At 37.1% G+C, this 13,801-nt stretch overlaps 1 pseudogene; it reads right to left on the bottom strand.

Annotated features, from left to right (window-relative positions):
- LOC127647479 (SRC kinase signaling inhibitor 1-like) overlaps positions 1–13,801 on the bottom strand; it is a 168,895-nt pseudogene that overhangs the window by 6,400 nt on the left and 148,694 nt on the right.

Below are 13,801 nucleotides of genomic sequence, written 5' to 3'. Positions count from 1 at the left end.
GATACATTTATTTAATTTTGGCTAAAAGCGTTATTCACTTACCTACCTTCAGCTATTAGGAGTGTGCAATTGATGCTTTAATATGCTGCCTACTTAGGTAGCTCACAAGGTTTTGGAACAGAGCATATGTGTGGATTTCACCGCTTGAGGGCAAATCCACCTTACATCAGAGACAAACATTACATTTTTAACACTTGCAATGCTACAGTATATGCAAGAGGACTGTGGCGCCAACAACTGACCATTCACCAAGAGCTTGGCAAGGATAATGAATGTAAGCATATACACATCTCTATTTCCCTCAGTCACTCACAAACACTTTTTCGGTCTTTCCATATGACAGGACATAAGAACAACAGTTCAAACAAGTATTCCTCAGAGATCCAATCAAACTCTACTCTTTTTTGAGAGAGTTAGATGGACAGCACAGAGAGAAAGGGTGAACTGAGAGAGATAAGTTGAAGAGAGAGCCCATAGAGCCAGGTCTTTCCACTTGAAGTGCCAATTATTCCACCCTGATAGAGCAGAAAAAGACTCTCCATCTCTCTCGCCCATATCTCTCTTTCCTTTAACCTTCTCCCTCTCTTTTATATCACTTACTCTTTTCCAAACCCACAGGCCTATGGCCTTTTCACCCAGCGTTGTCAAAAAGCCACTGGAGAAAATAAAATGACTACTGCTTTTGTACAGTCAAAAGGAAACTCTTTCTCATTGGGTCATCTCACATTTATGTTTTTTGCATTTTTGTAATTTATAAAGTTGCCCATTTAAACAGATGTCACAAACCAATGTAACTGAGTATAACAAAGCAGTTCATAGAGGTTCTGCTCTGATCTGAGTTAGCCTATATGTGAAATAAACATTAACATCTTCTTATTTATGTACCAAATGGGAGAGAGAAGATCCAAAACAACACTTAGCAACAGTAGAAATAAAGGATCTGTCTTGGCGAGAGCTGAGGGTCTAAATAAAAGTGATCTGGGTCTCTATCAAATGTGTATCCTAAATGTCAAGAATCCACAGTTTTCCTGAGTAACCACTGGGCGCCAGTGGTGGGTAGTAATGCACTACATTTACTCTAATACATTTACTTGAGTAACTTTTTGAAAAAAGATTTACTTTTAGAGTAGGTTTAAAAGTGGGTATGTTTTACTCTCACTCAAGTCAATTTCTAATGAAATTTTTAAACTTTTACTTCTTTACAATGGTGGTGTTACTGTCATGAACTTACTGGGTTTAATTTTAGTTAATGTGTAATTTATTGAGAGATTACTGAATGGGACTTTTACGAGAGCGGAAGTTCACACAGCTGCACGTGCTGATACAGACTGTCACTCAATCACTGCAGCAGTATCAAACTCTTCAAAGTGAAACATTTTCTTCGCTCTGCACAGTGAAAAAAATAATAGATTCATCATGCAATGCCTTCAATTAACACCAAGACAAGCAGATATTTCACGATTAAAATCTCATCTTCAATATAAGGCAGCATGTCGAGGTAAGTTTTGTCTCTAATGCTAACATGGGCTTTTCTGTGTAATGTGATGGTCATTTTCAGGGTGATAATGTAACTGAGCTTTTATGACATCAGTTTTTAAGTGTACATTTTTAAATCAGTGCAGGAATATATCAGTGCACATTGTCTCGCATATCATGATCAGTTTTATGCATTTAATGGAAACTATTGCAGATACTTCAGGTGGATTAACTGTATAAATCCATGTAAACATCCAAGTTAAGTGTAAATTCCTTTTGCTCTGCTGTTTGCATGATTGACAACTGGAGCGCAAACAGACAGCATTTCTGCGCATGCACAGCGAGGGACTCACATGAGAGATGTGCGGGCGAGATGTGTTTGTATGGTGAAGAGAGTGGCTGTGTCCGAAATCGTTCACTCATTTACTATTTCCTATATAGAGATTGACAGTAAGTGCACTACATCTCAACAGTACGTGAACGAAATGAGTGAGTGAATTCGGACGCTGACGAATACATCGAGTGTCAGAGCTCTGGGGCTGTCGCAGAAACAACGTCACTTTTAAATATGCACTTTTAAAATACTTGGGCCTTACTTGTTATTCTTAATAAGTAATATATTAATACAATAAATCTTCATTATATTTGTCATTTTTAATATATAATGTATGTTAATATAAAAAGTAAAGTAAAGAGTACATTCTAAAATGTATCTGTATGTTTTGCCTCTCTATATGTTATTATGTTATTTTAATCAAGAAATTATTTGTCAAAAAGTAATGTAATACATTCAGCATGAAATAAAATATTGCAGGAGTGAAGGAAGCAGTAAACACCCAGCTGGTACGTCTTCCCCATGGTAGATTGTGGGCAATTAACCATTGTTGAGTGTACATCAAATATACACTCAAAATTAGAGTGCATTGTGGGTAAGAATGAGTGAACAAAACTAGGGATTGATTGGCTCACTCAGAATTCAGACCCTCCTACAAAATGGCAGACATTCAAAATAGTGCACTATATAGTGGATAGGGGGGCGGTTTCAGACGTAGTGAGTGTTCCATGACTGGGGTTTATGCCCAACGCAAGCTGCGTATGATGCATTTAGAGAGTGGCGGTACTGCTGTACAGAACCAACTACCTAAATTCTTTCGACACTTAAAACTGTAACTAAACTCAAAAATAAGAATCCACGCAGGACTTTAAAAGCTATGAAATAGCAAAAGTAGGCATTAATAAAGCATGATCTAGCTTTGGTTTATATTTCCGCATTATATATACAATGGGACTTTTCACGGTAATAACTAGAACTGTTTCCAAACCTCTCTTCTTATTGACAAATTCACCCAGATCTGACAAGAGCCCTTAAAGGGATAGTTCACCCAAACATTTTAATTCTCATTATTTACTCACTCTCATGCCAGCCCAGATGTGTATGACTTTCTTTCATCTGCTGAACTCAAATGAAGATTTTTAGAAGAATTTCTCAGCTCTGTAAGTCCATACAATGCAAGTGAATGGGTGGCAACATTTTAAAGCTAAACAAATCACATAAATCAGCATAAAAGTAATCCATAAGACTCCAGTGGTTAAATAAGTATCTTCAGAAGTGATTTGATAGGTGTGGATGTGAAACAGAGAAACAGATTACCTTCACATTATTCTTGTGTTTTTATTGATTCACATTCTTCTCCGGATATCTCCCCCTGCTGGGCAGGGAGAAGGAGGTCTAGCAAAACGTTTTTGATCTGTTTCTCACTCACACCTATCACTTCTGAAGACATGGATTCAACAATTCAATTTAACGTGTAAGTAACGAGTTACTCACTACTTGAGTACACTACTTGAGTACTCTTTTAACTTGATACTTTCTTACTCTTACTCAAGTAATTATTTATGTTAGTACTTTTACTTAAGTAGAAGTTACTAACTAATAATATATAAGTACTAACAGTAATACTTTTTTTAAGTAATTGTACTTTTACTTGAGTACAGCTTTTGGCTACTATGCCAACCTCTGCTGGGTGCCGCCATTATGATTGTAATTGACTGTTTTCTGTTTCTGGTTTCGAGTCGCAATGAAAAATCAACCAGATGGAGAACAACAACCATTTAAGTGTTAATTTGGAGTAAATATGAATTTCAGGCTCAAATTTCGCTGTTGTTGGCTGTCATAACTCAAACTAACCTCAGACCATCTCTTCATGTCACCTACACACTCAGTTGAGGCACTGTCAATAAAAACGGTCATCTCGACTCTGTGAATTATCGGTACTATACAGCCATGTGTTTTTTGACAATTTTTACAAATGTAATACTTTAAACATAACATTACCTGCTAAGAATATAAGCTGATGCGAGTGAAAACACTGGAGACCAGAAATTGAAAACATTTAGGAAAAAGGTGGATAGGTCACCAAAAGTGGAGTTGAATAAACAGATTATACAGAATAAACTAAACATAAACTCAACATATAATGTACATGATAAAAGACAGAGGTTCTATTTCATTTGTATTCTTATTTTTCACAGAGAGTGTTGAAAGAACCAGTGCAGTACACATTAAGCATATGGCCCTCTCTTAATCTAATTTAGATTGTCAACTATTCACATTTAATTTGTACACAGTTCAGAATCAGTCAGATTAATTAAACGAAGTGCAAGTGAAGATAAGGAGAGAGAGAGAGAATGCGGTGAAATGGAGAGAGTCAGACGACATAGATTATCTAAAGTCTTGATCTAAAGGAGACGATGTGTTGATTTATTTTCTATGTGGGCAGCCAGGGAGAGCACTCTATTGTAAGATAAAGACATTTAAGAGAGAAAGCTTGAGGAGAAATTAAATATAAAACATAAGACCAAGAGGGGCAGTGAAAAGCACAGAAAGTAGAAACAAAACATAAATAAAATAAGAGACTGAGCGAAAAGTGACTAGATTAAGATTTAGACTAGACTAAGATCAAGATGAAGGCTAGATCAAGACCAAGGCTTGATTGAGACAAAAATATGACCAAGAATAAGGCCAAGACTAAGACCAGAATAAGACTAACACTATCACCACAACTAAGGCTAGACTAAGACCAAGATCAGACTAAGACTAGATCAAGACTAAGGCTAGACTTTAACTAGATCAAAGCCAGTAAAACCAAGACAAAGATGAAAACTAGATTAAGACTAAGGCTAGACTAAGACCAAGATCAGACTAAGACTAGATCAAGACTAAGGCTAGACTTTAACTAGATCAAAGCAAGTAAAACCAAGACAAAGATGAAAACTAGATTAAGACCAAGGCTAGACTAAGACCAAGATCAGACTAAGACTAGATCAAGACTAAGGCTAGACTTTAACTAGATCAAATCCAGTAAAACCAAGACAAAGATGAAAACTAGATTAAGACTAAGGCTAGACTAAGACCAAGATGAAAGAAAGACCAAGACCAGAAAAAGACCAGTCCAAGACCAGACTGATAGAAGATCCTATGTTTGCTTTCTGCCTTCATCCTTCCATCCCTTGCGACTATGCGATTAATGAGTATGTTTTAGAGTGTTTGTATCCATTTGCTGCTATCAGAGTTAAGAGAAAAAGAATGCATAAGCTGTCCACTTCAAAGGGAATAATTAGTGGTTGCACTGACAAGACTAAGCTCTAATCATATCCATTTTAGCAGGAGTGCCTATAACAGCAGATATGCTCTCCTGTAATTATAGCTGCAATGAACTCTCTGATCTCTTTTTCTCTTGCCAATATCAACCTCACTTTTTCTTCCCCATAAAAGACATTCTTGTCTAATATTCATGGCCTGTTGAACAGGGGCCAGATTTATTAAACACAGATTGAAGAGATTTACAGAGCATCAGCATATCTATCTTCATTTAACCTACAGCACTGAGGCCCTCAGCAGTCCATGTATGTGCAGCTTTTTTTTTCTGTAATCTATCTTTTAAACCTTCCTGTTTTCCGCTCAAATTTTCCTAGTCCATGTCTTTACATTGTTACTCTCCCACCTTCTCCTGAGACCCTTCCATCTCTGGATTCTTTCTTCTGTTAGGGAGTTTAAAGTGCACTTTATAGTCTCAAATGTTCTGCGATTGGCACACCAAAAGCTTTTTCAAAGCACCACTCCCATCACTGTTATAAGTTCTCTTCTGGCCTCACTTCGCTTGTGACCTACATTCCCGCACCTCTCCTATGAGAGAGCACTTTGTAGTAGTCTGAACTGTGGGATGTTATTGAAATGCCCTTAGACAGACATTTTGAATCGGTTACATTTTATATATGGATAACTCTAGACTTGGAAGACCAAGACAAAAATTAGACTAGACTAACATTTATCTATGTTAAAAATAAGACCAAGACTGAGGCTAGACTAAGACTAGACTGGGAAGAGACCACAACTAAGACTAGACCAAGTCCAAGACTAAGTCCAAGATGAAGGCTAGACCAAGACTGTGACCAAGATGGAAACAGAGAAAGGTCTATTCACACTGAGACTGTAAAAAATAAAGACAAAAAACTATTAAACCCTTGTACAGTAGGCGGTGCTTTTTCTGTCGTACCATAGACTGTAAAAAAGGATGGACGACGCACCTTCACTCTTTTCCATTGGTGAGAACTGAAGCCGCCAGTGTCCTGATATGGCGCTGACATCTTGGGACTTGAGTCTGCGCAGTTGCGATTTCAAGACCAGACCTGCGCAGCAGTGAGCAGGAAATAAAGCCGCGAAATCAATCGCAAGCACACGCCCCTGCACTTTTGACGGTGTATAATTACTTGTATAATTAATCTATAATTAATTATAGAAATTTAGATATTACATTTAAAGCGCCAATCTCCTCAGTCCTCCGAAGATCCTGAAAAAAATTCAGTTGGTGCTTCAGTGACTACTTCGCTCAGAGAACCTGTCAATCGCAGCTGTCAATCATGATGTCACAGCACAGTTTTTATAGCATCAAATAACTAACTAAAAACAAACTTATTTTGAAAACAAACACTTGAAATTACATCAACGTGATAGAAACTACAGTAAATGACAGAAATTATCTTTGGAAAAAAGATATGTGAAGTGTAATGTAATTGTTTAGTTGGTCTCACGTCCCGCTGAATAACATGGGGAGGCGGGGTTTATGACCTATACTAGGACCAGTCACCGGGGGGCGATTGAGAGGTTTTGGCTTCACTTTTGAGGGCTAGTACAGTTGTGTTGTAGAAATATTAATACTAGTTTCCTGCCTGGACCATTCATCATTCAGCAGTCAATGCTAGAGATTAATATATTGAACATTGTTAAGCATGTATTTACCTAATTTGGCATAACTGGCATGTTTCATTATGTTATTACCATGTTTTGATGCGATTTGAGTAATATATAATATTTTTTTTTCATACGCGTGAGATGAGTAAAGAGAGCTGTTGCCTAACATCCTGTGTCTTTATATTTGCACATCTATTTTGCCATGAGCATATTCCAAATGGATTCCAGAACCCAACTTCTCTTTTAATAATGCCTGGTTTAATGCCTGGATAATATAACACAAGGTGTTATAAATACACATGGATGTACATTAAGAATAACAGATATTGTATAAAATATGATACATAATATATATATATATATATGAGCAATGTTACATTAATACTTTGAAATATTATTATGTAAGTCTTTACTTATTTTTACTATGAGCTTAGTCCAAACTAATTTCTGAACTTCGCTAACAAGCACAATAATATACATAATAAATATTGCACATTAAAGCAAAAGACCAGGTACATATTAGCATTTGATGTAACTGCACATTACATAAATATTCTCAAAAGTAAGAATGTGTTTACAGCTTCTATATATTATTTATTTACTGTATATTTGTATTGAATTCAGATTTGTTTTCTTTTTTCTTTTTGTGAAACGAATAAAAGAGCACAGGAATACACTCCAGTGTCTTTATATTTATGGACATTAAAAATACATGCATATATATTACAAGCAGTCTTTCAAAAACAGACCAGGTTTATGTTTACATTACAAACGGTTCATGAATTGCAACTATCAGCTGCAAGTCAATGCCGTTGTTTGCCTGTTGATAAGCACCACTAACACGCTAGATTAAACCGCTGCAGACTCTGGAAAATTGACAAACGCTCATATCTCATTAGTCAGACAGTTTTTATTGCAATCTGAAAAAGAAAAAACTACTCTCCAAAAACAAGAACCTTTGTATTGTTGGCAGGCGATTTGTTGGATCTGATGTGAATAGCGCCATAGGAATCCATTGTTCCTATTCAACAGCTGATACACTTGCACTGAAAAAACAGACTTTAGTTTTTGTTTAGTTTCAGTTTGCAATTAAAGGCAGGGTTACAGGAATGCTTCACAAAAAAAATAACTAAGTTAAAAGACAGAAACAATCAATAAATTAAGTAAAAAAATAGAGAAAATAAATAAAAATACACGTAAAAAGTAAGTTAAAAGTGCATACTCAATAAGTAAATACTGCTTTATCTATTACATAGGGGGATAGCCTCAGGCACAAAGGTGGATTTTTAGCAATTTGTAGATCTTATACTCCATAATCGCTTCCAAAGGGCAACAGCTTCAATTGAGAATGTAAAGGATGTTTATCATCTTCCATAATATTGTAAGCCATCTTTGTCACCTACTGCTCATAAAATAAAGTTAAGTTTCACAAGGGTACACCAGTGATATTTGAGCATGTTTTAACAATGCCTTGGAGGCTGTTCTTGTTCTTAAGGGACAGAAAAACATTCAACACTTTCAATAAATAAGATACAGAGGGTTGTAAGGACAGACTTCGGAACACTGAATGAGTTGAGTTTCCTCAACACATACAGTCTTTGTTGTGAGTTTTTGTGAATAGAATTTGCTGGACTTGGTGTGAAACAGCCGTAAGACTAGACTAGGTGAAAAGTCTGGTCTGAGACTAAGTTCAAGATGAAGGATAGACCAATCACATCACTTAAACTGAGACAGAGTTTACTCTAAACTAGGCAAAGACAGGACTAAAACTAGACCAAGAGTAAATCAAGAGTATGAATAGAGCAATTAACAGACAGACGGATAGACAGACAGACAGAAAGATAGACAAACAGACAGACAGATAAAGTTAGACAGCCAGCCAGACAGACAGACAGGTAGACAGACTGACAGACAGATGCTCATACCTGCTGTTGACCCTGGCTCTTCAGGAAGTCATCTCTCTGTTTGCTTGGTTTGCTCTTGTCTGATCCACTTTGCTGCAGGTGCTTCAGATGAAAGAGTGCTTTACCACCACCAGTCTCAGATAGAACAGAGAGGAGAGACAGATGTTATGTGCATGTTTTGTTATTTCATCCCGATTTAATTTTCTAGCGCTGTCAGAGGAAGTGCTGGAAGAAAACAGGATGCAGGCAGACAGGTTAATAGTGAAGTGTTTTTTACAGAACACGTGCAAGCATCTCTGAGGGATTCTCTCTTTCTTTCTCAGACACACAGATGTGTATTACCTGTCATATCTTGTTTAAAATTCCAAGACAATAAATCATGGGGATCTGCACAAATTTGACAAAAGCTCTCTGCACAAAACTTGCTAATTAAATCTATCTCTCTCTCCCGTGCTCTCTTTGCATACATTACCTACACAAGAACAAGCACTAGACCAAAGTCTACAGTCATGGATCTCTGTTCTAGGATCTAATACCTGCAATCAGGTGGACTTGCAGTTACCAGACTCCATTTGTCCGACGAAAGTGGCATGCAATAGTAACCAAGATTGAGGACTCGAACATGACGAGAACAACACCATTGCTAGGAGGAATGATGCAATGTTGGTTTGTATACAAATGCGTGGGCTGAAAGCAGCTTGACGCAGTGGAAAACGCAAGTGACATCGTCAAAATCCTTCCCTGCTGTCACTCAGGAAAATCTGCCCTGTTCTCAGAGGAGCCGAGTAATACACATGACGTCTGGTGGATTGCTGCTTCATAGCATGCTTACACAGAGTCAGTTTTACCCTGACAACTAATCTCTAAAGACGAATGAGGCTACGAGGCAAATTCAAGTGTAGAAACACAATACTGCATACATTATACTATAAAATCACAGTTGTGTAGTTTGGTTGTGCAGAGACAAAGAACTTCCTTGTGCTTTATCTTTTTTATTATACGAGGAAACCACATAAAAATAGTTTTATTGTCAAATGTGCCAGAGAAAATAAGATGAAATTGCAGTCATTTTAAGAGAAAAAGTGTAGAACTGAAAGAAGAAATGTGAAACAAGAACATTTATTGTCAGAAAACACAATGATAGGTATTGTCCACAGAGTACAAACATTAAAAGCTGGAGGCAAACAATTCATCAAAGCATCAGTAAAATACACAAAACTGATATAGTTGAGGTGCAGAAGACAAAGAGATTAAAGACCTTTCTTCTGAGCAGAGAGATAAGAAATATAGCTGAGAAGAAGCTAAAGGAATGGTTTGCTCAAAATGAAAGCCTTGTCTAATTTGCTCATCCTTATTCCATTCCAAATCCACGACTTTCATTCTTCTATGAACGAAAATTAAATACAATAGCTGCTCAAATTGACTCACTTTAAGTGTTATTATAGATAATGAAAATGAAAGCAAAACATTTGTTAACTGAAATAAAAATACAAACTGAACTGACTGGACTTTGAATTAATTTTAGTTTTACATAAATTGGTTTTGTGTCACTTTTATGATACAAATGCCACATAACCTGACATTATACTTTTATAGAAAGCTTAACATGTCTCCTACCTTAGTCAAAAGCAAAAATGAAGAGATACTCGAGACTGGGAAAAATAACCTCTTTGGATCAAATCCCAGATTTAGTTCAGGCAGTATTTGGTGTATTCTATAGTGTATTCTAAAATAACTTTTATAGTTTCTTTTACACTTTAATTTAATAAATTATAATATGTAACATTTAAATCTACTTGTACTTTTTTATTGCTTTAAAAATATTTTTCATTTTCTTTAATATTGCTTTTCCCACCGGTGGTCATGAAAAGAGCTCTGCCACACATTCCGATATAAAATCATAAATGTAAACCCCCAAATGTTAATTGTTTACTTCCCAAAGATTAGTTTAGTAATAGTTGTTAGCCATTTAAGGAAATAAATATGAATACAATAGGGGCCAAGCTTACTGTAACTGTCCAAGTTTACTCATCTTAACCCTATGTTGTAAAAAAAAAAAAAAAAAAATCCAACACTATACTAACCCTGATTAAAAGCACCCAAAAGTGTCATAAAATTGGCCCATGTGAAACAAAAATTTCACTTACCAACTTGTGTACACAGAGCCCAAATTAAATATATGACATCATGATGTTAGGTCACAAGACACACTAGGTTTGATGTTATTGACATGTCACCATTTGAAATGAGCTCTGTATACATGAAATGATAAAAGTTTGATTGGATTTGATAACAAATGATCAGTAAAACTTTGGTCTTTTCATCATACAAAGTTATCGCATGCTTTCAGAAGTCTTGGAATATGACACACAAGTTTTACAACCCTTTTGGGTGCGATTAATTAATCGGCATGTCATGTCATTCATTTTGTTAAATATTTTAATCGATTGAGAGGCCTAAAATATATCCTTTTGGGCTCAATAGAAGAAAGAAAGTCACGTCAGTTTGATTGACATGAGGGTGAGAAAATGATGATAGATTTGTCATTTTTGGGTGAACTATCCCTTTAAGATGCAAACGACAGAAAGACCAAGGTTGAAAAAAATATTGAAGGCGAGGCTGAACCTTGGCTGTTGATGTACTGATGAAAGAAGGTTTGGGTGGAACAGGGGGTCTGTTTATTTTGCCTCCCTCTTCAGGGCTATGTGCTGTATGTCGAGGGCTGCTGAATCTCTTGAGGGAGCTGCTGATAGTGGAGGAGCTCTGTGGCTGGGCAGCAATGGGGAAGATGTTCCCAGTTTGAGGGTCAGTGCTGAACTCCATCAAGCTAAGCTCCAGCTCACGAATGGTTTCCTCCAGACTGTCTAGCCGACGGTAGGTTCTGTGACAGATGTCTTCCTTCTCCCCTCCAATGCCCTGAGTGTGGATCAAACCCACTTGAGATGTCTCAGAGGGGCCATTTTCCTGCAAGACAGACAATGTAGTTCCCAACTTTTGGCAGATTGTCCCAGGCCTCTTATATCTCGATGCCTTGTCTTTCGGGTCTCTCTCCGACTCAAGAGACTCCTGGACCATTGGCTCCCTCCTCATGGTCTGTTTAATTGCTCTCTGCCTTGTGTGGCATGGCCAGGACTGGGTCACATCCTGAACAGGAGTCTGCCTCATCTGGGGCTCAATCTGGGCCACATCTAAGTCTTGTATCTGAGAGACTTTTTGGCCGTTTGTCAAGTCTTGTTTCCATAGCAACAGACTGGGAGTCTTGACAATGTGACAAAAGTAACTTACTCCAGTGTCATTTTGTTGTATTGTCTGTGCACCATCAGAACACTGAACCTGTGGTACAGCAGATGAACTGGCCTCAACCGAATCCTCTGAAGGGGACATGGGTAGAGCGTTACACTCAGTTAAGACTATCTGGTGGACCGGAGTGGGGGATATTCCATGATGCATCTGGAATATAAAAGCAGTAATTTGATGTATAATTCATAATTTCCAATGGTTCCCCTTTTCATTATGTTCATTGGTTAATATGACAATATCTAAAATGAACTTACTGAAGATTCCTCTGTAAAACTGCTGGACTGTTCATGAAAACCAAACTGAGATATGGTCAGCTGCTGATATAGACATACATACAGATGGAAAATTAAACAGAAAACACACAAACAAATATGCACACTTACAGTATGTTCACACTTAAATGCCACAGAGATACTGTATGCTCCGAACACAAATACAAAAATCAGCATGTTCAGATGAAATCTGGGAGAGTCTTACCGCATCCCAAAGTGTCATGATATATCAAACCTCTTTAAAGTATAGTAGAGGAAAACTGGGCATTTCAAAACACTCAACCCACAACTCCACACAAAGCAGACATGCACTGGTAGGTGCACACTCACACACATTGTGTAGTGACAGGTGACTGTGTAGCTGTAATTGTGATCTTTGTGTCTTTGTTTTTGTGACTAAGAGCATCAAAATGCACTACTGAAGTTCTTTTGATTTAGTAGAGTGAGGTTTTGTCTATATATGCATGTCTAAAGTTCTCTTACATAATTTGGGGCAAACAAGTGATGCATATGTGTATATGTGTTCGTGCATGAGTGTGCAGATGGCAGCAGTCCACACCAGCTTGCAGTACAGGCTGTTACCTGTCTTGGCGAGGGCACATGGGGCAACAGTTGTAAACTAGAGGGTGGAGGGTATTTCCTGGGAGAGGGCACGGGGAGGGTGGGAGTCAGTAATTGCTCAAAAAGCTGAGCGGTCAGGGAGATCAAAGAGAATAAAGAAATTAATAAATGGGTGCTCAATTTTAGTCTCGACCAACTCCTTACAGGACTCATCATGACACATTCTAGGCACTCTGAATCTAACAGGTAAAGCATTTAAGAAACACACTACACATTTAATACTGTAAATCTCATAATGCTTTTAATCAAATATTGAAAGTCTTATTGATTTACAATCCCTATCTTTAAACTGTAAAATAAGATTACTTAGGGTGCAGCAATCGTTATAACCAGGGGCATGGGACATGTCTCACCATCATTTAGAAATGCTACCCATGATTTGCAGTTTTTAAATTAAGTAAGTGACATTTCAAGCTCACACGATGTGTTGTCACTAGCTTTAGCATGTCCAACATTTATATCTCAATAATGTACATATCCACACAGTGTAGGGTGATGGTAAATCTTGATGAAAGTTTTGGTAGTTGCTAAATTTACCATTAATTACAATTGTTTTGTCAGGCCAGCACTACAGCCAGGCAACCCTGCCCCTTCCACCAGAAGCCATGGCCTCTGAATGCATGAACAAACCTTATGGTGCGTTCAATTCCTCCTGGGAAATTCATACTTACAAGGTCGTAAATCGTAAATAAGATTTGATGAGTGTCGGAAATAACAAACCCGTTTTGCATTTCATATTTCTTTCACTCCTTCTCACTAACAAGCAAAGGCAGGAAGCATTTTTAAGCGCCAATGCTAATTGTAATTAATGATTTATCTATCTGTTTTATAAAACTAGTGTGACCACACAAAGTATAATGATGAGAAATTTAGTTTTGTTGCAAACGACTGCATTAACATCAGCAAAACATTTTCATCATTATTTTCAAGTTTTATTGATATTCTTAATTAACAATACAAAAACTGCATACAAACTA

This window comes from Xyrauchen texanus, chromosome 8 (genome assembly GCF_025860055.1).
Source record: "Xyrauchen texanus isolate HMW12.3.18 chromosome 8, RBS_HiC_50CHRs, whole genome shotgun sequence".
NCBI classification, from domain to species: Eukaryota; Metazoa; Chordata; class Actinopteri; order Cypriniformes; family Catostomidae; genus Xyrauchen; species Xyrauchen texanus.
The sequence above is the reverse complement of the archived record's forward strand: the minus strand, read 5'-3'. Positions and strand labels throughout refer to the sequence as shown.